Genomic DNA, 24,781 nt, shown 5'->3' with positions numbered 1-24,781 from the left:
GTTAGAGTGCAGTACTGCAAGCTACTTCTGCAGCCAGCTGCCTACAAATTGGCAGTTCAAATCCCACCATCCTTCCGAGGTCGGGAAAATGCGGAGCCAGATTGTTGGGGGCAATAGGCTGACTCTGTAAACCACTTAGAGAGGGCTATAAAGCACTATAAAGTGGTATATATGTGCTATTGCTATAATCCCTGCCCCGCCATTCTGACTGCTTCTTCTACCACCATTCTGTTGCTTATTCCCTAAAGAGCTGATCAGTGCTATTGCAAAGAAAACTACATAAATACATCACCACAAGTTGAACATAACTTAAAGGAAACTTTCAGTGTATTCTTGGGGCAAACAAATGGGGGGCACATGGTGGTAGCAGTTGAGCAGATTGGTTCCATATTACTACTACAATAACACTGCTAACTCCCGACTAAGAATACTTTCTACATTGCCCAGATTTGTCCAAGGTTGTATTTTATAATTTGATAAGACTACTATTTTATAAAATGATAGTAACACAGAACATAGAATAATAGGGTTGAAAGGGACCTTCTAGTCCAATCCTCTGCTCAAGCTGGAGACACTATACCATTCTGTCCAGTCTTTTCTTGAAAACCTCCAGAACTCCCTCAAAGTGACACCATTAACTTTGTGATTCTTATTTTGTATGTTAAAACACATTTTTAACTACAGAATGAAGAAAAGCAGCTTAGAGATAACTTACAGGCCTAAAGATTCATCTCTTTCCTATTGCAGTAACATGACTGGTAAATCCTTTTTCTACCAGCTGTGATAGGCTGAACAGAGATGGCAACAACACCAGAAGACTCAATGGACTGCTTTGTTTATCAGGCACTGAATTATCAGGGCAATCACTTGTACATAGTGACAGTAGAGGCAGAATAGCAAGCAGCAATGAAAAAGTAAAGTTCATGCTAGGATAGTATTCTGTTGATTCCAGGATGGGTGGATAGCATCCTGGCTAGAAGTTGGAAAACACACTCAGGCAGGGGACCAAAGGACAATATGTAGTAAATAGAAACCCAGGGAAATACAAGTCTCTCCTTTCCTAGGTAGTTGTTTCAGATTTTTGGTCCAAAAGTGGGATCTCAGGATATATAAAAAGTCTATATGCATTGATATGCATAGATTTTGAAGACATTCTAAGCCCAAGGCATGGGTGTTGCAGTAGGTAGATGATGCCAGGATGAGGTAGTATTGTTCTCCTACAGCCCTTTTGTATACAGGACATCCAAAGTATATGTCATAGACTGTTCCTACAGGAAATGGACAGTATGGACAACCATGGGATCTGACAGGGTGAGAGCTGTGGACCATAAATACAAAGCTTTTGTTGTGTCCCAGAATAACAGATACAGTGACCTTGTTGACCTTAATAGGGACACTAAAATGACAGGTCAAGGTAGTTGTGATAATGATAACTCAAGTAAGCCAGGGATCATGGTCCTAGAAGAACTTATTTTGGAAAGGAGAAAGTGTGAATCAGGTATTATGCACCAGTCACACAAGAAGAGCAAGACATCCAAAAAGAGAAGCCACCTTCTGGTTGGGGACTCAATTGTAAGGGGTGTAAATTTAGGAAAGGATATGGAGGTTTTGAAAGAGGTCAGGTGTCTGCCAGGTGCTACCGCCAGCAGAGACAAGAAGCATATTCTTAAGATAGTCAAGAAGGCCAGCAAGGACTGTGATGTTGATGCTATTATACATCTTGGTACAAATGATCTGTCCCAAAAGGATGTACTTTCTGTTCAGAAAGACTTCCAGAGCTTGGGGTATGAACTTAGTAATATGGGCTGTAGGCTTACCTTTTCAGAGGTTCTACAAGTATACAAGGAACAAAAAGGGAAAGGACAGCGTGTAGCAGTTTACTGTGTGGCTAAAGGAGTGGTGTAAAAGGGAAGGCTTTGGTTTTATTAGCCATGATGTCTGCAGCTGGTCCAATGAAAAACTGTACAAAAGAGATGGTTTGTATCCATCGAAGAAAGGGACTGAGTTACTTGGCATTAAATTTGCAGGTTTCCTGGATAAACATTTAAACTGAACAGTGGGGACAGAGAATTAATGGATTCAGAACATTTCTGTCCCAAGCAACCTAAAACTAATAAGGATACCAGTGCATGCAAAATAGAAGTTTGTGCAGGTAAGATTACCAACCTTGATGTCAACCAAAACCAAGCATTTAATAGTGAGTGCCATACCATGTGCATTAATAAAACAGGTGGCAAGAAAGTAGGGGCAGGCAGGCACAACACAGGTTATGTAGACAGGAAACACAATGTCAGACATAAAGATCTCAAGTGCCTATATACAAATGCAGAAAGTCTGGGGAACAAGCAGGGTGAACTCGAACTACGAATACATGAAGGTAAATATGATATAGTTGGAATAACAAAAACTTGGTGGGATGAAACCCATGACTGGAACATACTGATAGAAGGATACAAACTATTCAAAAAAACCAGATCCTGTAAAAGAGGAGGTGGAGTTGCACTGTATGTAAAGGAGCACTACATTGCTACAGAAATGCTTGAAACCAAAGATGAAAACCTCCTAGAATGCATATGGGTAAATATAAAATAAAAAAAGAATGACATGGCCATAGGTGTATTTTATAGGCCACCCAATCAAGCAGAAAATATAGATATCCTTTTTGCCAGCAGGATACACACAACAGTAATGGGAGACTTCAATTATCCTGATATCAATTGGAAAACTAATTCTGCACCAAGTGAGAAATCAAATAAGTTCCTAATCAACCCCGCTGACAACTTTGTTGTCCAAAAGTTAGAGGGTGAAACTAGAGGGACAGCCAAACTGGACTTAATTCTTACAAACAGAGAAGAAGTGATAGAGGGAATTGAAATTGCAGGAACCTTGGGTGAGAGTGATCATGTCATACTAGAATTCAACATAACACAAACACAAGAAACAGAACATAATGACACCAGAATCTTGGATTTTAAAAGAGCTGATTTCAATAAACTCAGAGAGAACTTGGGAAAGATTCCATGAATGAAAATCCTAAAGGGGAAAACAACTCAGGAATCTTGAGAAACACTAAAAAGTATGATCATAGGAGCCCAGACCAGCACAATACCACTGAGAAAGAAAAACAAGAAATCCAAGAAGAAACCAGCATGGCTACACAAAGATCTCTCTGGCAAATTGAAAGAAAAAAAGGACAAGTACAAAAAAATGAAGGACATACAACTAAGGCAGAATATCAGCAGATAATCAGAATCTGCAAAGATGAAGTCAGGATAGCAAAGGCTCAGAATGAACAAAGACTTGCAACAAAACTCAAAGATAATAAAAAAAAGTTTCTTCCAACATATAAATAACAATAAAAAAATCAAGGAAACAGTCGGTCCACTAAAAAGAGAAGATGGCAAGGAAGTAACAGGCAACAGAGAGAAAGCAGAACTGCTTAACTCATTCTTTGCATCCGTCTTCATGCAAAAAGAAACTATAGCTCAACCCACCAAAAACATAACTGTAAAAGACATACCAGAAATAAAAGTTAAAATAAGCAAAAAAAAAATAGTAAGTCTGATCTTGATGAAAACAAATCACTGGGGCTTGATGGATTACATCCCAGAGTTTTAAAGGAGCTGGCAGAGGTCATCTCAGAACCACTGCACCATATCTTTCAAAAAGCCTGGAGCACCGGGGAACTATCAGAGAACTGGAAAAGAGCTGATGTGGTTCCCATCTTCAAAAAAGGGAAAAAAACAGACCCAGGAAACTATAGACCAATCAGCCTAATCTTAATACCCGGGAAGATACTGGAAAAGGTAATAAAAAAAAACAGATCTGCCAACATCTAGAAACAAGTAAAGTAATAACTAGCAGTCAGCATGGGTTTGTTAAAAACAGATCATGCCAAACCAATCCTATTTCATTCTTCAACACAGTGACTAAATTAGGAGACCAGCAAAATACTGTGGACATAATATATTTAGATTTCAGCAAGGCATTGGACAAAGTAGACCAAAACCTACTTCTTAGTAAGCTAGAAAAAAGTGGAATAGATAGCACCACCACTAGATGGACTCACAACTGGCTGACAAACCGTACTCAATGAGTAGTCCTTAATGGGTCTAAATCTACATTGAAGGAAGTAAGCAGTGGGGTGCCACAAGGTTCCGTCTTAGGCCCAGTACTCTTCAATATCTTCATTAATAACTTAGATGAGGGAATAGAAGGGAAACTTACCAGATTTGCAGATGATACTAAGCTGGCAGGAATAGCTAATACCCAAGAAGATAGACTCAAGATTCAGATGGATCTTGACAGACTAGAACACTGGGCCATATCTAACAAAATGAAATTCAATGTAGAGAAAAATAAAGTCCTACACTTAGGCAAGAAAAACCAAACGTACACATATAGACTGGGTGAAACCAGGCTCAATAGCAGTAACTGTGAGATGGATCTTGGAGTCCTAGTGGACAACCAGCTAAATATGAGCCAGCAATATGTAGCAGCAGCCAAAAAAGCTAATGCAATCCTAAATTGTATTAACAGAGGGATACAATCACGATCAAGGGAGGTACTAATACCACTCTATAAAGCCTTAGTAAGACCACATCTAGAGTACTGCATCCAGTTTGGTTCACCACATTATAAAAAAGATGTTGAGACTCTAGAAAAAGTACAGAGAAGGGCAACCAGGATGATTAGGGGACTGGAGGCTAAAACATACAACGAACGGTTTCAGGAACTGGGCTTGGCTAGTCTAGTAAAGAGAAGGACCAGGGGAGACATGATAGCGGTCTTCCAATATTTGAGGGGCTGCCATAGGGAGGAAGGGGTCAAGCTATTTTCTAAAGTGCCTGCAGGCCAGACAAGGAATAATGGATGGAAACTGAACAAGGAGAGATTCAACCTGGAAATAAGAAGAAACTTTCTGACAGTAAGAACAATCAACCAATGGAACAGCTTGCCCTCAGAAGTTGTGGGAGCGCCATCACTTGAGACTTTTAAGAAGAGGTTGGACTGCCATTTGTCAGCAATGGTGTAGGGTCTTCCGCTTGGGCAGGAGGTTGGACTAGATGACCTACAAGGTCCCTTCCAACTCTGATTATCTGTGTGATCTGTTTGAGATTCTGTGTGCCACAATGATTAAGATATCGGACTGTAAAAGTGGAGAGACCTAGGTTCTGGTCCATCCTGAGTTCCCTGCTGAATGTTGCTCACATGGAAGATCACTGCTGAATTTCAGCCAGTCATTCTCTCAGCCAAGCTTCTGGTTGGGAAAAAAAGAAGGGGAGGAGAGCTTCCCGTTGCTCCTGATTGAAAGGCAGAATATGAATCAGATAAATGGAACACAGAACATAGAATAAACAATGAGACTGGATCCCACATTATTTTGTGTGTAATTTGATATTATTATAATAATACGCACTTCATATATTTGCAGTCAATTTCCTTTCCTTGCTCCTTGGGTTGAGTAAATGTTCTGAATCCTGCATTCCAAACCTACTCTGGAGGCATCACACTTGAAAGTACAGCATGTTTTGAATGTGGTTTTGCATGTTGTTTTAACATTCAGTGTGCTGTGTAGTTCCTGGAAAGATAGTTATCCCACGGAAACATCACACTATTTCAATGTTGTTTCTATTACTGGAAATTTGTACTTGTGTTTTCCTTCTTGTCCCTCATTTATTTTCAACATGCTATAATCTTACTGACTGTGCACACTCAGATTTTTCTTCTTGAGTGTGGTGATGCAATCAGGAAAATTGCATGAGTAGCAGGAAACAATAATGAAACAGTAAGAAAATGATCGCCTCAAAGAACAAGAAGCTGAAAATTAAGAGACCTAAATACCACCAAAAGGCCCAGGTTTGGAGTAAACATGAAATCAGATAAGCAGCACCAGCTCAGTTGGTAGATTCATTTTGATGAATGTACAATAAAATAAAGCAGTTTCATGATCATTCAGCATTGAGTTTGGGATAGGCTGTAGTTCTGATTACTTGAGATTATGCTTCTGGAGCTGATATCTTAAGAGAAAGGTTCCTTTTTTACAGCCAGGATTTTGGACCATTTACGACATTAGCTACATTTCAGACTAGAGCTAGCAGTTCTGTTGCTAAATTGTAGGAAGTAAAATGAGGGAGAGAGGTGCACACTGAGCAAAAATCATGATTTCCTCCATTGTACTGATAGAATGCCAGTTAATACATGGAAAGTAAGCATATGTGCTCATTCATGTTCATGCTCATGTCCATTCATTCATTCAGACTACAGCATAGACCCATAAATATAAAACATATATAAGCAGAAAGAAAGCCATGGGGATTTTTTTGTTCTTTAAAATCTAACTAAAAGAAAAGGAACAGAGAGTAGTATAATAAAACATGTGTTAGGAACTCCATTGCATTCAGTCCAAAACAGCATAATCAATCATTGTAAGGAACTCTTCTGAATTTCCCTTCTATAGCATCAGTAGGCTCACAGGGTCTCACAGTTAGCCAGGCTGAGAAAATTTGTAAGTTCAGGTATTGTTAAATAATTCAGGTTTCTCACTGGTTTCTACTTAGGGGCAGAGCTGCTTAAAAGTAATTATTATGGGGAACCAGAACTCCTTTGTCATTCTATATCCGGCAAATGTGAGTTCATCATTTGGGATGCCTGATTATAGGTTAGCATATAATGAATTTCCCATTATATGCTTTTCTGAGTACAAATATAATCAAGATTTTTAAAGTCTAGAATAATTACAATATGGCAATATTTTAAAACAAAGTCTGTTAAATTTGGCTGAGAAGTATCTGCCTCATCTAAAGTTCTTGAATTGTTATCACTACTGGAAGATGTTTTCCCTTCCCTTCATTAATGTTGTTATGCTTGCTGGTTCCATTGGACTCCGGGAAGTTTTTCTTGTATCCAAATTACTTATACAGTATTAAAGATTACTGTTAAGCTGGATATTAGTTATATTTCTTTAAAAAAAACTCTGAAATAATGATCCAGAATAGCCTGTATTGCCAACTCATGAGCAAAGATTTTTTAAAAATAAGTATATCTCTTATAATCTTAAAATAAGCTTAATTCAACCGAAGCTTCTTTTTTTTTTTGTCTATTGGGCTTTTTCAAAAAATATTCAAAAAGGGATAATTACCATTTCCACTATATTGAAACTACAATATGAGGCTTATTCAATTAATATTCCATTTGGGTCTGATGTTCACAAAATTTTTGATATTATCTTACAAAGATTACTATAGTCCAAAGATAAGTACTGCTGAAATATGTACCCAAACTATGCAAGAATGAATAATTTAATTAATTAATCAACTGATTAATTTTGCATATGAAGAATTATGGCTTTATTACACACAGGGGATAGAAAAGAAAATTGGAAAACTAGAAATACTCCTATCTGATGCCTTTTCACACTGTCTTTTTTTCTTCTTATAGAGCACAATATTTGGCATTGTAATGGCTTGGGACCTCCAAACTATCAGAATATATTAAAACGTTGTGCTGGATGAGACAAAAGCCTAGCATTCCATCTGTCCTATGGCCAACCAAATACTCACAGAAAACCCACAAGCAGAACAGGAGCATAATAACAAAGTCCCCTTCATCTTCCTCAGGAACTGAATTTGAAGCGCAATTGAACTAAGAAATAACCTTCAAGGCACAGTTGGAAAAAATCCAGATGACCAATAGGTGGCAGCACAGAAATATAGAAAACTCTTTACATACTCCCTTCTTTAGTTCTTGGTTCAGACTTGCACTACCAGCTCTGTAACTCATTAAAGCACCTCTCTCTATATTTTACTCTTAGGTTCAAGGGCAGAGAAACTGTTCCTTTAAGGAATCTAATTATTAAAATTAGCACAGCCCTTTAAAAGCAGCAGCACTTTTACACAAAGCAAAGTCCCAAACACTTGTTCATAATAATTTTCAACCAATGCACTACACTGAAAGTGTGTGTGTGTGTGTGTGTGTGTGTGTGTGTGAGAGAGAGAGAGAGAGAGAGAGAGAGAGAGAATACTTTATTGTGATTGGACACACAAGGAACTTGTCTTGGTGTAAATACTCTCAGTATACATAAAGAAAAGGTACATTCATTAAGAATCAAGAATCATAACGTACAACACTTAATGATAGTCATAGGGTACAATCAACAATCAAATCATACTAGGAAACAGTCAATATAAATCGTAACGCTACAAGTGACAAAGTTACAGTCCTACAATCACAAGTGGGAGGGGATTGGTGATAAGGAGTGATGAGAAGATTAACAGTAATAGTAGTGTACACTTTGTAAATAGTTGAACAGTGTTGAGGGAATTATTTGTTTAGGAGAGTGATGGCTTTTGGGGGAAAAAACTGTTCTTGTGTCTAGTTGTTCTGGTGTGCAGTGCTCTATAGTGTCGTTTTGAGAGAAGGAGTTGAAACAGTTCATGTCCGGGATTTGAGGGGTCTGTAAATATTTTCACAGCCCTCTTTTTGACTTGTGCAGTACACAGGTCCTCGATTGAAGGCAGGTGGGTAGTAATTGTTTTTTCTGCAATCCTAATTATCCTCTAAAGTCTGTGTCTGTTCTGTTGGGTTGCAGAACCAAACCAGACAGTTATAGAGGTGCAGATGATAGACTCAATAATTCCTCTGTAGAACTGGATCAGCAACTCCTTGGGCAGTTTGAGCTTCCTGAGTTGGCGCAGAAAGAACATTCTTTGTTGTGCTTTTTTGATGATGTTTTTGATGTTAGGTTTCCATTTTAGGTCATGTGATATAGTAGAACCTAGAAATTTGAAGGTTTCTACTGTTGATACTGTGTTTTCCAGTATTGTAAGAGGTGGTAGTATGGGAGGGTTTCTTCTAAAGTCTACCACAATTTCTACAGTTTTAAATGTGTTCAGTTCCAGATTGTTCCGGTTACATCACGAGGCAATTTGTATAACCTCCTTTCTGTATGCAGATTCATTGTTGTCTCGAATGAGACCAATCACTGTTGTGTCATCAGCAAACTTCAGTATTTTAACAGATGGATCGTTTGAGATGCAGTCATTGGTATAGAGGGAGAAGAGAAGTGGATAAAGCACAAAGCCTTGGAGGGCCCCTGTGCTGATTGTACAGGTATCGGATGTGATTCCGCCTAGCTTCACCTGCTGCTTCCTGTCTGTTAGGAAGCTTATGATCCACTTACAAGTGTGTTCAGGTACTGCTAGTTGGTTTAATTTACTTAGAAGAGTGTCTGGAATGATGGTATTGAATGCTGAACTGAAGTCTACAAAGAGGACCCTTGCGTAGGTATTTGGAGATTCAAGGTGTTGTAGGATGTAATGCAGAGCCATGTTAACAGCATCATCTGTTATGACGGACAACATATTGTTCATAACATATTGTTATGAGAGAACTAGAGAGTGTTTGAGAAAGAATTTTATTCCCACTATTCATCATTAGTTTCTTATGATGTGAGACGAAGGGAGGTTCAACATGCTTTTTGGTCTGCTAATCTTTGTCTTTTCCAAACTTTCCAATTCTTTTAGGTAGTTCAGACAAGAAATGAATACTGTGATTATCATTATTGTAAGGTTGCAGGAACACAAGCCTGCAAGCACTCCTCCCCTCCCCTCCCCTGCTTTTATTTTCCAGGAACTAAAGAGGGTCCTTCTGAGATGCTTCCTCCGCCCCATTTCTTTTCTGTGACCTGAGATGTATTTTAGCCTGGTCGTGGCTCTTTTGCTTCCTATCTCTCAAGGATATTCCCACAGGCCATTACAAGCTCTTCAACTTATTAAAACAGTTCAAGATTCCTTGATGACAGAAGTGTTTCCACCAGGTTCCTTGGATGGCCAGCAGCATCTAGTGCCCAGGGCAGAGCTATTCTTTAGCATGGCTGCTGCTTGAGGATTCAGCCTCTAGAGTCCTTTCTCCAGAACAAGGCAATTGCTTGCCCGCTGACCTTATGACATGACTTCCCTCGCGCCACTTTGCTAGCGATTATGGCCGTTTCATAGGCAGTCAGTTGTAGTGGCTAGAGGGGAGTATGGGATAAGTGGGAAAAATTAATATATTTTATCTTTGTGACTAGAGTGCAGGACGGCAAAAGCTTTCATTTCCCGGCCCCTGTTTAGTTTCTTCCTGGCAGCTGCATCTCTCTTTTCTAAGAAGCAGAAGGCTGGCGGGGTGGGGGGAAGAGATGGAGAGAGACAAAGCAGGAGAGAAAACTGCAAGCACATTACATCAATCTGTAATGACTTGGAAAAACATACCCTAATCAAGATGGGTTTTTTAATTTGATTGTGACAAACATTTAATACCTAACAGAGCTTGCATTGGCACAGTTAATTAAGAATGAGACTCATGCAATTCACTAGTGGCAGCTCAAGAGGAAGGAAGGGACTTCACACTGAGGGCAGTAGACACAGGTGGGGTGTAGTCAAAAAGGGAGGAGGGAGTCCTTCGGTTGCCATTGTTGTTAATTTGCATGTACAGTGGTGGAAGAAACACATTATTAGCAAGATTCCAATTCCCTCTTAGTCACTGGGTTTTTTAAACTTAAAAGATCCAAATGAGGCCAGGAGTTTACTCTATCTCCGTGGAGTGTCTGCACAACACCGCTTCAATAAGCTTCAGACAGTGGGGCTTGTCAGCAGTGCTTTTGCTGGGGAAGGATAGTTTCCTGTCTATAAGAATGGCAAGTTGACAAGGAGCTATTACTATCTATACACTACAGAGAGAACTAGCATTCCACAGGGAACATCCATGGGCATCAGCTTTGCCAGAAGTAATTAAATCTCCCATTAGAATTGCTACACAGGTTTGTAAAAATCCACAAATGCACCGGGAGATCTTATATGGGTTTTCAAAAATCAAACAAACATTTTACCCTGAAATTTTAAAAATCAGAAACTGAGAATAATGAATAAATGCAGCACTGTACATTTAACTAATGGGCACAGTGAGACCAGGTTAGTTCTGAACTGAAGGTATATTTTTGCTTGTAAGGATAACAATTGGCACAGAGAAGCAAGGCAATACAGACTTTTGTGCTTTTTAAAAAACTAGATAGCACAGAACCCCCGTGTCAGCTTTACTCCTAAATCTCTCTCCCAGATACTATTTTTTTTCTAACTGCTAACTGCTTTGCTTCCCCCCCCCCCTCAATCTCCTGCCTTCCCCTACTTATCAAGTGTAAGTGAAAAGAAAGATATAGGATGTGATGGAGTTACTGTAGTGTGCTTGGTACAGCTTTATTTTTTCCTGAATCTGCTCAGCCATACTACTTCGCCATTGGGGGGAAATCTCTCTAAGAGGCTTTGGTCCAGTCCTTCCCAGGAAAACAGACCTTCACAAACAACTGATGTTCTCCTTCCTGTCTTGAATGTTGCATGAAGATCCCATCTGCAGCCAACCAGCTCCTTTCTTCATATCTTGGACTTCGGTGAATATGTTTTTTCAGGTTTTCACTTCCTTTCTTCCAGGGAAGCCACTGTCAACCTGCCTTCTCCTTTCCCAACCAACAACTGTTCTGCACGCTCACATGGCTTCACCTTTTGATTTGTCTGTTCAGCCACTCCATTTTGTGTCTTCTCTCTCTCTTTCCTCTTCTTTTTCCCCTCTCTCTTTCCAAATTTGGGTCAAACTGGCAGCATGTCATTCAGCAATTGAAGAACTGGAGTCTCCCAGGGTATTAATCCCCAAGGCCTATATGTATACCAGGCTGAACCAATTGGAGTGCCTTCTCTACATCTCAAAGGTTAGTCCATGCCTTATAGGATATTCCCATCTCAAAGATTAGAATGGCTACAACCTTGTTGGCTTTTTGTAAGGCTCTAAAATTTGGCAGTATATCCAGGCCTGGGGCCCAGAATGTGTTAAGGGTCCCATTTCTTGGCTTTACTGTTAGTTTGTTAATTATTTTGGCTGCGGTATGCAATTATTTTTGGTTGTTTTTATCATTTTATTGTTTTTGGTTTTTTAAAATTGTAAGTCACTTGACTGAGATAGGTGGCTGTAGAAATTGAATAAATAAAAATGAAATATATCTCCCCACAGCTCGTCAATTCATGTGACAACATAGCTGACCTTCAAGGCCAGAGTTAAGCTTCTTCTTCCCTTGATTCATAACTTTCTCATTGAAGGAATTGTTCTCCCGCACAAGCAACTGTTAAATGTCCTAGCTCAAAGTTGACTGGGTCCAACTAACTTTTGTCATTTCTGCTTTGCCAGGAAGATCCAACATGGCTGCTGATTTCAGAGTTCTCCGTGCCTGAAGACAGCAAGATCACTCTAGAAATGCCATCTCCAAACCATATAGCAAACTGCAAGCTTTCATATGATAATTACTTTTAAAAACAGGATTGAAAAATAATTATGTCATCAAAATTTAATTTTGATTCTATTTAAAAATAAATTGACATATTTGGAATGAGAATGGGTCACTGTCATGCCCCTGGTGGAGACTGACTCTGAGGGAGAGGAGGAACAGCCAACAGGGAGTGGAAGTGCGGCTCCAGAGGGGAAGGGCAGAGGCTGGCTGAGCAGTCAGAGGAGAACCCAGGCCCATCCCCTATCCATCCTAAGACATGCAGGGAGGAGAGGATAAGGGAGAGACGTGGTCTCCTCGGGAGCAGAGGGCCCTGATCCTCTTCATGGGCTGCAGGTGTGAGAACTGAATAAGAGTTTGAACCTGCGTACTGGCAAATGCTGGAAACAAAGCGTGTTTTATTTTGGTCTGAAGTTATCTTGGTTGGCGTCCTTCCAACAGACTGTGCCTTGTTATCTCCTTGAATTTGGTAAATACTTTTCCTGTTCCGTTGTGGAAATTTTGTCATTGTATTTTGTTTGGTTTGTTATTTCACCTCTATCTGCTCATTAAGTTCTGACTGTATTGCTTTCTTTTGAAGACTATTTTTGAGTACGTTTTATCTCTGAGTATTATTGAACAGCGGGGCCAAGTTGGAGGAATTAAAGGACATTTATTTACGTTTTGGATTTTGTTACATTTGTGTTACACTCTGGGTCATCTCAGTCACACCAGGAAAAGGTAAAATCTGCTGTATTCCACACAGTCAGAATATAACAGGAGCGACTACTGCTGTCTAATATTGGTGCTTCAGACCAAGTTAAATCAGCATTTTAATGTGACTGCAATCCAATTGCAACCCTCCAAAATAGCTCATTTCAGAGTTGAAATTAATTTAGATATTATCCCAAATATTTTTCAGAAGCTCCTTCTGCTAATTTTGCTGGCAGGTATTTGTTTTCCTGAAATTCTTGGATGTGGAAAATGTATAATAGATTCAGTAAACACTTCATATCTTTGACATTCAGCAACCTTCCACTTAACTTCTAATATGCTTCTTTTCAAATGGTCATTATTTCACCAGGAGGAGAATATTCTCTTGCAATCTATTTCACTTTGCATTGGAGCTGAAATTATGATGGGTTGTCTACTAATTCTCACTTTGAGCCAGAGTGGCATAAAAAGGCTCCTGGAAAAGACAGAATCTGATAGTTGTCATTTGTGCAAAGTTTATCCTTGTCTCCTGGGAATCCTTTATTTTTATTTTTTTTAAGTCTGCAGAACAATTTCAAACAAAACAATGGACATTTACTATTATGGATGCTCCTCCTAAAATATAAGCAATCTTTTAAAATGATTTGTAGAGGGAACTCAGGGACCATTTTAGAAGATGCGCAGAAATTAATTTCTAGAGCAGATTAAGTATGGATCTATTATTTGTCCAGCCTGTGAAGGGAAAAGACATTCCGGTTACATTAATTAGGTTACAGTATGTAGGCCAACCTGTGGTATGCATATCTCAAATAACTGAAGCAGAAGGCATTCATTGAACTCTTTGTGTGTTTGTTTATGTGTGTGAACACTGAATGTGGCAGACTTCAGTAAGTAAAATGCAGGACAAAAATCAATATCCTTAATTTGATAATATGTCCAGCATTTTCTAGAGCATTAAAAATTCATGAATAAACCAAGTCAAAGTCCTTAACCATGCACAAGTTTGAAAGCCTTTTATATGCCATTATTAATAATAAATCTTCCATAAATTTCACTATAATAATAAATTTTGAACCCCAGCAAGACTTAGGAAGCTTCATCTGTTTTGTAATATGCATTATAGCAGAATTATATTATACTTCGGTTTTATGACTTGCGATCCACAACATTTCACCAATAGTGGATTATAACAACTATTTTTAAAATTGTATTGGATTTCTATTGTACAGTGACTCTGGGCAGCTTACAATAATAATAAAAGTTAAAAAGGGCAAAAAACAATAAAATCTATATTATAAAAAAAAAATTAAAATTAAAAATCATTTATTTATTGAAATTTCCACCTATCACCTTCATTTCTACTTGTCTTGAATAACTCTGAAATAAAATTAGACAAGAATCTTAAGGGTTTATTAATTCTCAAAAGCCTAACTATCACATTTGTGTAATATATTTATTTGGAGGGCAAGAATGGGGAGGAGGTAAGCATGTAGTACAAACTCTTCAACTTTTTCAAATAATCCACTTAACTAGTACAGAAGAGTCAGTTAGTTCCAAATGAAGTGTTCTTATTTAAGATTAGACTAACTTGCCAAACAATTAACTCCTTATTGCCTATTTTAGTCATATTAGTTTACCAGGGAATGAAGGAATGAAGTTACATTTCAATCTGGGACAACATTGTAGATGTCTCTTAAGAAACTCACAATTCTTTGTCTTATGTTATTTTTACCTACTGCCCTCCCCACATAACCACCCTGGTAAATTGGAAAAGAAACAGAAAGAGATGACAATGTGTAAGCTTCCCACTTCTTTTGTGTAATGATAGGAAGAGGAAAAGGAAAGGATAGCCTCCCAACTTCATCTGTGAAGGCTGAACGAATGGTAAGAAATTTAGCCACTATCTTTAAGATGTTATTCAAACAGTCCACAAAGGTGCATTGGCTAACTAGAAGGGATTGCTGGTAATTTGTACTTTGCAAATACAATTTGGGAATATCATGGACCAAGTAAGATGAACTAGGTCTCTTCATATCTGGTTCACACTTTTTCTCATATCTTTCAATAAACTTAATTACACAGTTTACAGACCACAAGCCAAAGATGCCATAATAGTTAGCTCCCTACCATTTCTCTCAGACTATCCAAGTTGGATCTGAAAATTAAAATAGTAGCTATAGTGCCAGAATTCATTCAGCATGTTGGAAACCACCAACAAATATCTGGTTGCTGGGTTAGGGATAGAAGGAAAACCTGTTTTTTAGAACATGCTAAGAGTTTTCTGGGACACGAAGGCCATATATTTCTATTAAGTCATAAGTTAAAATAACAAATCTCAAGATATATAAGTTGCTGAGTGACTTAACCCCCTCAATTCCCTTAGAGTCTGTAGGGATGGAAAAGTAAACTGGTTCCTTAAATTGTGTCACTATTGATAGAGCTTTACTTTTTTTTAATTCAGCAACAACAACCCTCCTTCCAGCTGCTTTTTCTTCAATGGAGGAATGACATATTTTCCTCTGAAGCTCTACTCCAGCATTTGTGCTTTAATCTGAAAAGCAAAAACAAAGTGAATTCAGGCTGCTATCCAGCTTTTTGAGTAGTTAATATGCTAAAAATATTTTTAATGTACAATCTCTACTGCTAAAACTATCTATTTAGAAAGAGGTGATCTTGCAGGTTGTAATTAAAATTGGAACTTTACAAATATTTCTCACTTAAATAAATTATTTGAAACAATTTGCTGTACCAAGAATGTTTTTTTTAAGTACATGTGTTTGATTCTTTGTCAACATTTTTTACTCAAAAATTGGTTGGAAAGTCTAGAAATCATTGTAAAATATAGTGATTTTTTTTCCCTGGGAAAATGAAAGAAGGCATCTAATTTGGAATAAGTCCAGATTTCTCTAGTGGCAGCACTTTAGCCAAACCAATCTTCATGACCACTTGAGCCAGGAGATTAAAAATCCAATGGTCAATAGGTTAGTGAGTTGCCTAAATAGACAGGTCAGCAATTATTTTGAAGAAATGATGCAGGAGCTCTGAAATTAACTAGCATTCCCAGGCAAAATGCGTGCTCTATAACTGAAAGGACTTTGCTTTTACGCTTCTGTAGCCTGATAGCCTTGTCTCCTTAATTTTTTAAATATCTATATATAACTACTTTTTTTGTCTCCTTCATTTTTGGATGAATGAAATAGAATAGTTTAATTAATTAGTCTTATGACCATATCACAATAATAAAATAAAAATACAACACATGATATGATCCTGGAATAAAATAGATTAAAAAAAATAGAGTGATAAAATATATATGTGATCATATAAAGAGACAGAAATCAGACAAAGGCATCATCCATATAAGGTATCACAATTAGTTCAATGTATTTGGTTCATAACTAAATTGCCTTAATTATCAATTTAGCAATTCTGTCAAAAATTGTGTGGAAGATGTGACTGTGCTGTTTAAGTGTTTGGGTCAGAAAGAGCAAGTGCTGTGCCAGTCATTTAGCCAGGTTATACGTAGCGGTGTCTCATAGCCTCACAATAGGTCTGAGGAGGGGTCTCCTATTTTGTGTATCTTGGGGAGTCTGTAGAACTCTGGGATAACGTCTGTTCCTCTCATTTTCCTCCATTCCTTTTCTGTTACATTGTTGTTTTGTTTGAGTTGGCTGAGGTAAGCTTTCAGGAGCGTGACTGTTGTTGTCATCTCAATTCTGCTTACAATATAGACATTAGAGCCCAGGAGGAAATAAGACAACCTATGATCCAGATCCAGTGGGCTATTCTTTTCAATAGGTATGCTAAGTATCTAATCCTAAGGGGGTATATAATTGGCAGTTAAAGAAAATGAGCAAAATTTTTGAGAGCTCAGGCACCACATATGCAAGCCCTCTCATGATATGGCAAGTGGTAGAAACTCCCCTATTTTGCCATGGAATCCAACAACTCACTTTTGGATGAACTAAACTACATATACAGGTGGTCCTTAACTTATGACCATAATTGATAGTAAACAGAAAACAGAATTTCTGTTGCTAAACAAGATGGTTGTTTTATCCAATTTTACAACCTTTTTGCCATGATTTGCCAAAAAATACAAAAAATTCCTTCATTGCACTAAATGGTCAATGTTATGTTTGAGCAATGAGAGGCTGAACCAGAGCATGAGTGCAACAGTACTTTATTTTACAATAAAGGGCTGACCGTGCTTGCCACGCCAGGAACTGGCTCGCAGCAATCAGCAACCGGTTGGACCCCGCAGCCTGCTTTTATAGCTGGCTGCTGGGGAGAACCAACCAATGGGAATGGGGGAATAACGCCCACATAAAGTGAGTGGACCTGAGTGAGAACTCCTTGAGTTCTCAGGACATAACACCCCTTCCCCCCAGATGCGAACATGCATAGTCCTTGAGGTAGATGGGGGGTTTGTGTTGGCGCCCGGAACGGCGCAACTCGGGGACATTGTCTGTCTGTTCGGTATCAGTCTGTGACGGTTGAGCCGGCATAGTGTCGCCAACACTCTCTCTGGACTGGGCATCCTCGGAAACCACCGGGTTGGTTGCTGGGGTCAAGCTCTCGTGGGTTGGATCAGGCTGGTTAACTCTCTGGCCGCTGTTGTCCGAGTTTGGGCTGACCGGAACGACCGCTGGTGCAGACTGGTCGCTGGGTGCGATGTGGCTGGGCGGCGGATGAGGCGGTTCCCCTTCGACTGGAGACTCTGGATTCTTGTTGGCAAGGGTGCTGAGGCGCCTTCTAAGCTGGTCTATGTGTCTCCTCCAGACGCGACCATCCTCCAGCCTGACTCTATACGATCTCGGCCCGGTGACGGCGATGACCTCGCCTGAATCCAAAGTGGGTCCCCAGCGAAATTCCTTGCGAATATCGGCTCCTGTAACATAAAATGTCTAACCCCAAGTAGAAGCGAGGGGGAGTCAGGGCAGTATTGTGGGTGCAGTCTGTCCAATACAGTCCTCAGGCGCCGGCCCATCAGAAGTTCCGCTGGGGACTTATTGGTGACTGCACAGGGGGTTGAATGTTGGCTCATCAGGAACCGTGAGAGTTTGTGGTGCCAGTCATCTCTGCCAAACCTAGCGAGGGCCTCTTTGGTGGTCCTGATGGCCCTTTCAGCCAACCCATTACTGGCAGGGTGAAAAGGGGCTGTGAAAATGTGGCAAATGCCCAGGTTGGCTGCAAAACGGCTGAATTCTACTGATGCGAACTGTGGGCCATTATCGGAGACCATGGAGTCGGGTAGTCCATGTGTAACGAACAGGCGCGTTAACACGTTGGTGATTGCTAGTGTGGTGGTCGTGGATAGCTGTGCCACGCTATCCATTTGGAATAAGCGTCCCACGACCACTAGGAACATCTTTCCATGCACGGGGCCGGCCAGATCGATATGGATTCTAGACCAAGGGCGCTGGCGCTCTCCCATCTGGTAGGGGTGGCGATGGGGGGAGCAGGACGGGATTCCTGGCAAATGCTGCAGGAACTTACCCAATTGACAATGTCCTCGTCTAGACCCGGCCACCATACGTAGCTGCGTGCTAATGCCTTCATTCTCACGATGCCGGGGTGTCCCTCGTGCAACGCCTCCAGGACTCGGGTACGCAGCGAGGTCGGAATGACCACTCGAGTGCCCCATAGCAGACAACCCTGCAAACTGGACAGTTCCTGCATGCGAGTCTTAAAGGGTGTGAATTTGTTATCAACGTTGCCTCCCGGCCACCCCCTCCTCACCCAGTCGAGCACCTGGGCGAGCGTTTGATCTGCTTTGGTTTTAGCGGCGATGTCAAGGGCGGTGATGGGCAGGTCCAACTGGGTGATCTCGAAAATGGCGTTGACAGGAGCTGGGTCTTCAGCCGGAGCGGGTAAGGGGCAGCGACTGAGAGCATCGGCGTGGGATAGAGTTTTGCCCGGGCGGTGAATAAGTTTGTATGAGTAGGCCGCTAGGAAAAGTGTCCACCTTGTCATCCTAGGGGAAAGGACTTGAGGGGTCTGTTTGTCGCCGCCAGTAGGCCCAGGAGGGGCTTATGGTCGGTGACCAGTTCAAGAAATGGCCAAAAAGGAATTCGTGAAACTTTTCACGGCCGCAACAGCTGCTAGGGCTTCCTTGTCTATTTGGCTGTAATTTCACTCCGTGGCCGAGAGTGTCCTGGAGAAAAAGGCGATGGGGGCCTCGGCGCCATTGGGGAGTCTGTGACTAAGGACCGCCCCAATTCCAAAAGGGGATGCGTCCGCTGCCAGTACTAAAGGAAGGTTGGGGTCGAATTGGATGAGCACTGCCTCTGACGTAAGTAGTGATTTGACGGCGTTAAACGCCTGGTCTTCTTTGTGCCCCCAGTGCCACAGTGACTTTTTGTCTAGTAATCTGTGTAGGGGTTCGGCTACTGAGGCTTTATGGGGCAAGAAGGATGCATAAAAGTTCAGCAGCCCCAAAAAAGCTTGTAGCTCCGTTTTGGAGGTTGGTGTGGGAGCTTCGTGGATTGCCCTCACCTTGGACTCCAGGGGGTGAATGCCAGAGGCGTCAATTTTATAACCCAGAAAGTCCACCTGTCTAGTGGCAATGGCGCATTTTTCTTTTTTTAACTTGAGGCCATGCTGTCTGAACCTCTCTAACACTGCTCGCACTCTCTGGAAGAGTTGGGGTCTGTCCCTGGCCGAGACCAAGATGTCGTCGAAGTATGGTACTACACCAGGGAGGCCCTGTAAAATCCGCTCCATGAGGGATTGAAAAATACCCGGGGCAACACTTACGCCAAATTGGAGACGCTTGCATCGGAAGGCACCCCTGTGAGTGACGATGGTCTGAAGTTCCGCTGTTTGGTTATCAACAGGGAACTGCTGATATGCTTGAGACATGTCCAATTTAGCAAAAATACTGCCTGGTTCGAATGTGTGTAATAAGTGCTGAATGACAGGCACAGGGTAGGCGCTAACTTGTAAATATTTATTGATTGTTGTCTTGTAGTCCGAGCAAATTCTCAGGCTACCATCTTTTTTAAGGGGTGTGACAATGGGCGTCTCCCACTAGGCGAAATCTGTTGGCTCAATGACCCCTTGTTTTAGTAGTTTATCCAATTCAGCGTCTAGTTTTGGTCGAATAGCAAATGGAACTCTACGTGGTTTTAATCTGATTGGGACGGCCTGGGGGTCAACTGTGAACGAGATGGGGTTCCATTATAACACCCCAGCTCCTCGCTGAACACATCTGCGTAGTCAGCGAATAAGGAGTCAGTGTCTGAGGTTGAGACAGCATGGACTCCTGTTAGCCCTAGGCCGAGGTGGGGAAACCAATCGAGCCCCAATAAGGTGGGTAGATTGCCGTTAACTACCACTAGAGGTAGGTGGCCTTTAAAAGCTCTAAAACTGACAAAGAACTTGCCTCTGCCGATCACGGGAATGGCCTTCCCTGGTAGTCCTTCAGACCGAACTGGCATCTCTGAAGCCGGGTAGTAGATAGGCTGGGGTGGAGTCTCTTGAGGGTGTTCCACGAGATTATTGAGAGCGCTGACCCTGTGTCAACCTCCATGTGGCACGGTTTACCTTCTAGGGAAACGGAGAGAGAAATTTTACTTACAGTGTGGCAAGTACGTCTGGCGAGGCGGTGTGTGCGACAGTTTAATACTTGCCTCTGTGGTCCCGGAGTGCGAGGACGGGGTCTGTGTGCAGCGCTTTGGGGGCTTGGCAGACTCTCGCGATGTGCCCCCTTTATGGCAGTTGTTGCAGGTGGCTCCTTTAAATTTGCAGGTGGCCTTTGATGCGATCCCCACAGGCTAGGCACAGTGTGATGTGCTTGGGTGGACCGGTGTTTTCTTGTTTGCCCCCTACCTGCGACCGTTTGTCGTTGGCGAGGCGGTGGACGTCGTTTTCATCGCTTGTGGGTTTCTCCGCTTCCACCTCTTCGGAGTGGACTGGGAACGATGCCAGCTTGGCACTTGGGCCCTGAATTTCGGTGGCTGAGTTCGTTGCTAGCTCGGCTGCTAGGGCCTCCTCGACCGCTTGTGTGAGGTTGAGGTCTTTTTTGCTAGCAGGCACCTCTGTAGGTTGAGATCTTTGACCCCACAAACTAATTGATCGAGGAGCATGTCCTCCAGGTATGTTCCAAACCCGCAGTGCAGGGCTGCTGTTCTGAGGGCGGCCATATATTGATTGATGGTCTCCTTACTCGATTGCTTCCTCATACGGAACGTGAACCTCCTGGCGATTTGTGAAGGTCTGGGAGCGTAGTGGTTAGTGAGGATCTCAAGCAACTCGGACCACGGAACGTTTTTCAACTCTCTCGGCGCCACGAGTGCTGCGGCGGTATCGTAAACGGTGGCTCCGCAGTAGATTAGGAAATAGGATTTTTTCCGATGCTCTCCCGCATCCGCCAGGCCGACCGCATCGATGTAATGATTGAAGCGGTTCTTATACGACTCCCACTTCTCTTCGTCTGGTTTGAACGCCGGGAATACTGGGTTGGAACTCATGGTGCTGGAACGGCTGGGCTACCTGCGGAAAAATCTCTCTGGGACAACGGGCGCTCGTGAGTTATTAGTGATATCAGCTCTGGAGAGGTTTTTTGCTACCCTCTCTTTTCTCTCTGGGTTACCACGTGGCTGCTAGCCGTTTGAGGTGTCTTGATTCGCGCCAAAAAGTGGGCGTTAGTGACTTCCTACAGCGCTGTGCTGTGTTTCCTACTGGCTCGAAATTCAAATGACACCCGTTTGAATTTCGCGCCAAATACAGAGCGGCTGCGGCTCGCAGCGCTTCACTTTCCCCGTAGCGGGGCTAACAAGCGGCTACAGACGCTTCTAACTATTTGAATCAGACCGCTTTCTCTGGCTGCGGATCAGCGTTTGCTCTTTTTGATCGCTCGTTTTGTTGGCTGACCGCTCTCTCTGGCTGCGGATCAGCGTTTCCCTTATCGCCAGCCGATCGCTCTCTCTGGGCTGCGGATCGGTGGCTAGTGACTCAGCGGTTGCATGGTGCTTCTGGTAGCCATCCCACCCTCGTCGCCAGTGTTATGTTTGAGCAATGAGAGGCTGAACCAGAGCATGAGTGCAACAGTACTTTATTTTACAATAAAGGGCTGACCGTGCTTGCCATGCCAGGAACTGGCTCGCAGCAATCAGCAACCGGTTGGACCCCGCAGCCTGCTTTTATAGCTGGCTGCTGGGGAGAACCAACCAATGGGAATGGGGGAATAACGCCCACATAAAGTGAGTGGACCTGAGTGAGAACTCCTTGAGTTCTCAGGACATAACAGTCAATAGCTTGATTAGCCAACAAGTCAATAAGTATTTTGTAGCATTTGTGTAGAAGTTCCTGATGACATCCCACCGTGGAACATCTCTATCTTAGACATCAAAATCCCCTTCTTGAATATGGACTCTCAGGACAATTAAGTACATCAGTATCTGATGAACAAATGTAGGTGACCCTAACTAGCAATTAAGAGATGTGACCTCTTTACTATCCAATAGTGTTTGCTTGTTTGATAATCAACAGTCTTTTGGGGGAAAATATAAAAAATGGATGGAGAGCTCCAGTCTTGCAAGCAAGATTTTGACAGGTGTGGTTGATGCTACCTTTTCTATATGGTTGGCAATGTGCACATTTTAACCTCTAATTAATTATCTTTCAGGATTCCATGGAGGAGCTATAGAGACAGCAGCACAGCATGACCACATTATTAAGGACAAGTTGTGAAGAGAAGGATTTCTTCCAAGCTCCAGGATTGGGGAATGGAAGAGTTCTCTGCGGAGGAATCATTTTTACATTGATAATAAAGTGGTAGCAATTTGCCCCTGATGACCTCCTTTGTGTAAACTTCTTAATAGTTCACACAGCTGCTAATCAGTTTGTGGTAGCAAAGTCCTCATCACAAAGAGCTGTTTATGTGAAGTAGTGTTCCCAGCTGAGCAGCTGTCTACACAGCCAATATTATTTCCATGATCACCTAGTAGTTTTTCAAGGCACCACAATTCTTTCTCTCGTGGTTTAGTTTATACCCCACTTTTCACTCAGAGTTAAAATGATCAAAAATATATATATTGTAAAATTTAAAGCAAACAAACACAACTATCAAATTAACAAAAGCCTGGTGAACCACAAGTACTGGGTATTTTAAGAATCAGATGAGTGGTTACCTAATACATCTCCCAAGGGGTTTTATTCCCTTCTTCTAATGCACAAGAATATTTAGTAGATAAGAGGGTCTCTTGATAATGGAGCCCAGGAGGAACTAAGACAACCTATGACTCAGATCCCAGTGGGCTATTCTTTTCAATAGCTCTGCTAAGTATCTAATCCTAAGGGGGCATATAATTGGCAGTTAAAGATTGTCAAGAGGTTGGACAACCATTTGTCCAGAATAGTATACGGTCTCCTGCTGAAGCAGGGGGTTTCCTTCCAACTCTGTTATTCTGTTACATTTTCTGTTAGCCTCGGAAGGGCTTGTCCTTCCCATATTCATATTTAGAGAGTTATGCCTTGGTTCCCATGAATCAGCTAGCTGCTTCAGATGAGATGGAGAATGTTAATAAAGATACAACTGCCAATGAACATTTCTAGGGGGACTGGTGGCAAAGGACCATTTGTTTTTGCCTCAGCAATAAAATGCTTGGGCCATGCCTCCCCCTAGAAATCCTTTGGGATTCATCTGGGAACCCTTTTATGGCCTGTGCATTTGAGGTAGACATCATCTGTTAAAAGAAGGAGAATGCTGGAGACTTGTAAAGAGGAGTGAGGTAAGGTGGCTTTCTCCATTCCTGAAAAATGCTCTCCTCCCATCAGAAAGCAGGGCACCATTTCACCCCAATGAGGCGATCTCCCATATGAGAAGTGGTGAGCCTCACAACCTCAGGGGTCCCATTTATAGAGATGCACCCTCACCCTAAGGTCTCTAGAGCTGCTTCCGCTCTGATTTCTCGCCAGGCCACTTAAAGGATTTTCATCCAATTGCGTGCTCCCACAACTGGAGTACATTTAGGATTGAAAAACAACTGCCCAAATGGGCAATGGAGAAACAATGAACTTCCTAGTCAGAAGAGGCCTGTGTTTTGGTTTAAATGAGCCTGAAATCATAGATAAGTCTTGTATGACATGACGACAGCACCAGCTGCAACAATATTAGTATGCTTCTCATAACCAGCCCTCTTTCCCTATTTTCAATGAAACAAGCGGAGTAATTTTGGGCACAGACATGGTGATGTCTCTTGATACAGAGCAATGCTCTTTCACACCCTCCCTGCAATGTCCCCATTCATTGTATTCTCCAGTAGCGAACAGAACTTGGATTGAACAAGGGACCCATCTGCAGACAGACAAGAAAGAGAGTCTCTCTTCATATTACTGTCTAATGTAATAAAAAGGAGTCTTTCAGATTCCTCCATGGAGGAACAAAAGAAGGAAGGACTGGGAAGCCAGAGAAAGGAATGGGAGGGGGGAAATTTGCAAACTTAGATTCAGTGGAGGTTCCCGAAGGGAAAATACCATAAAAAGCCTTGAAATGGATGATAACTTATTAGCACTGAAATCGTGTAAACCTTTTCCCACTGTGTCAGTCCCAATACAGCAAGATTGTCAATTGATTGAAAAATTTGTAGATGACTGATTTTAAGCTCATCAGTACTTTTGAAAAAAGATACATTACTAAAGTGTCTAGGGCCTTTTTCAAACCCAGAAATAAGTGAGGGAAATCTCAGACTAATACTACTTTTGGCTTCATAGGAAATAATATCTTTAATTTATATTGTATTATGAGTATTCTGAGTACTCCAAATTTGTTGTTTT

General features: G+C 41.6%; 1 protein-coding gene across 3 annotated transcripts in view; it reads right to left on the bottom strand.

Moving 5' to 3' along the window:
* Nucleotides 1-24,781, bottom strand: part of TNR (tenascin R) — a 497,168-nt gene that overhangs the window by 390,851 nt on the left and 81,536 nt on the right. The window lies entirely within an intron of this gene.

The sequence above is a fragment of the Pseudonaja textilis genome, chromosome 3, assembly GCF_049901715.1.
Source record: "Pseudonaja textilis isolate UNSWEBS1 chromosome 3, rPseTex1.2, whole genome shotgun sequence".
Taxonomy (NCBI): Eukaryota; Metazoa; Chordata; class Lepidosauria; order Squamata; family Elapidae; genus Pseudonaja; species Pseudonaja textilis.
The sequence above is the reverse complement of the archived record's forward strand: the minus strand, read 5'-3'. Positions and strand labels throughout refer to the sequence as shown.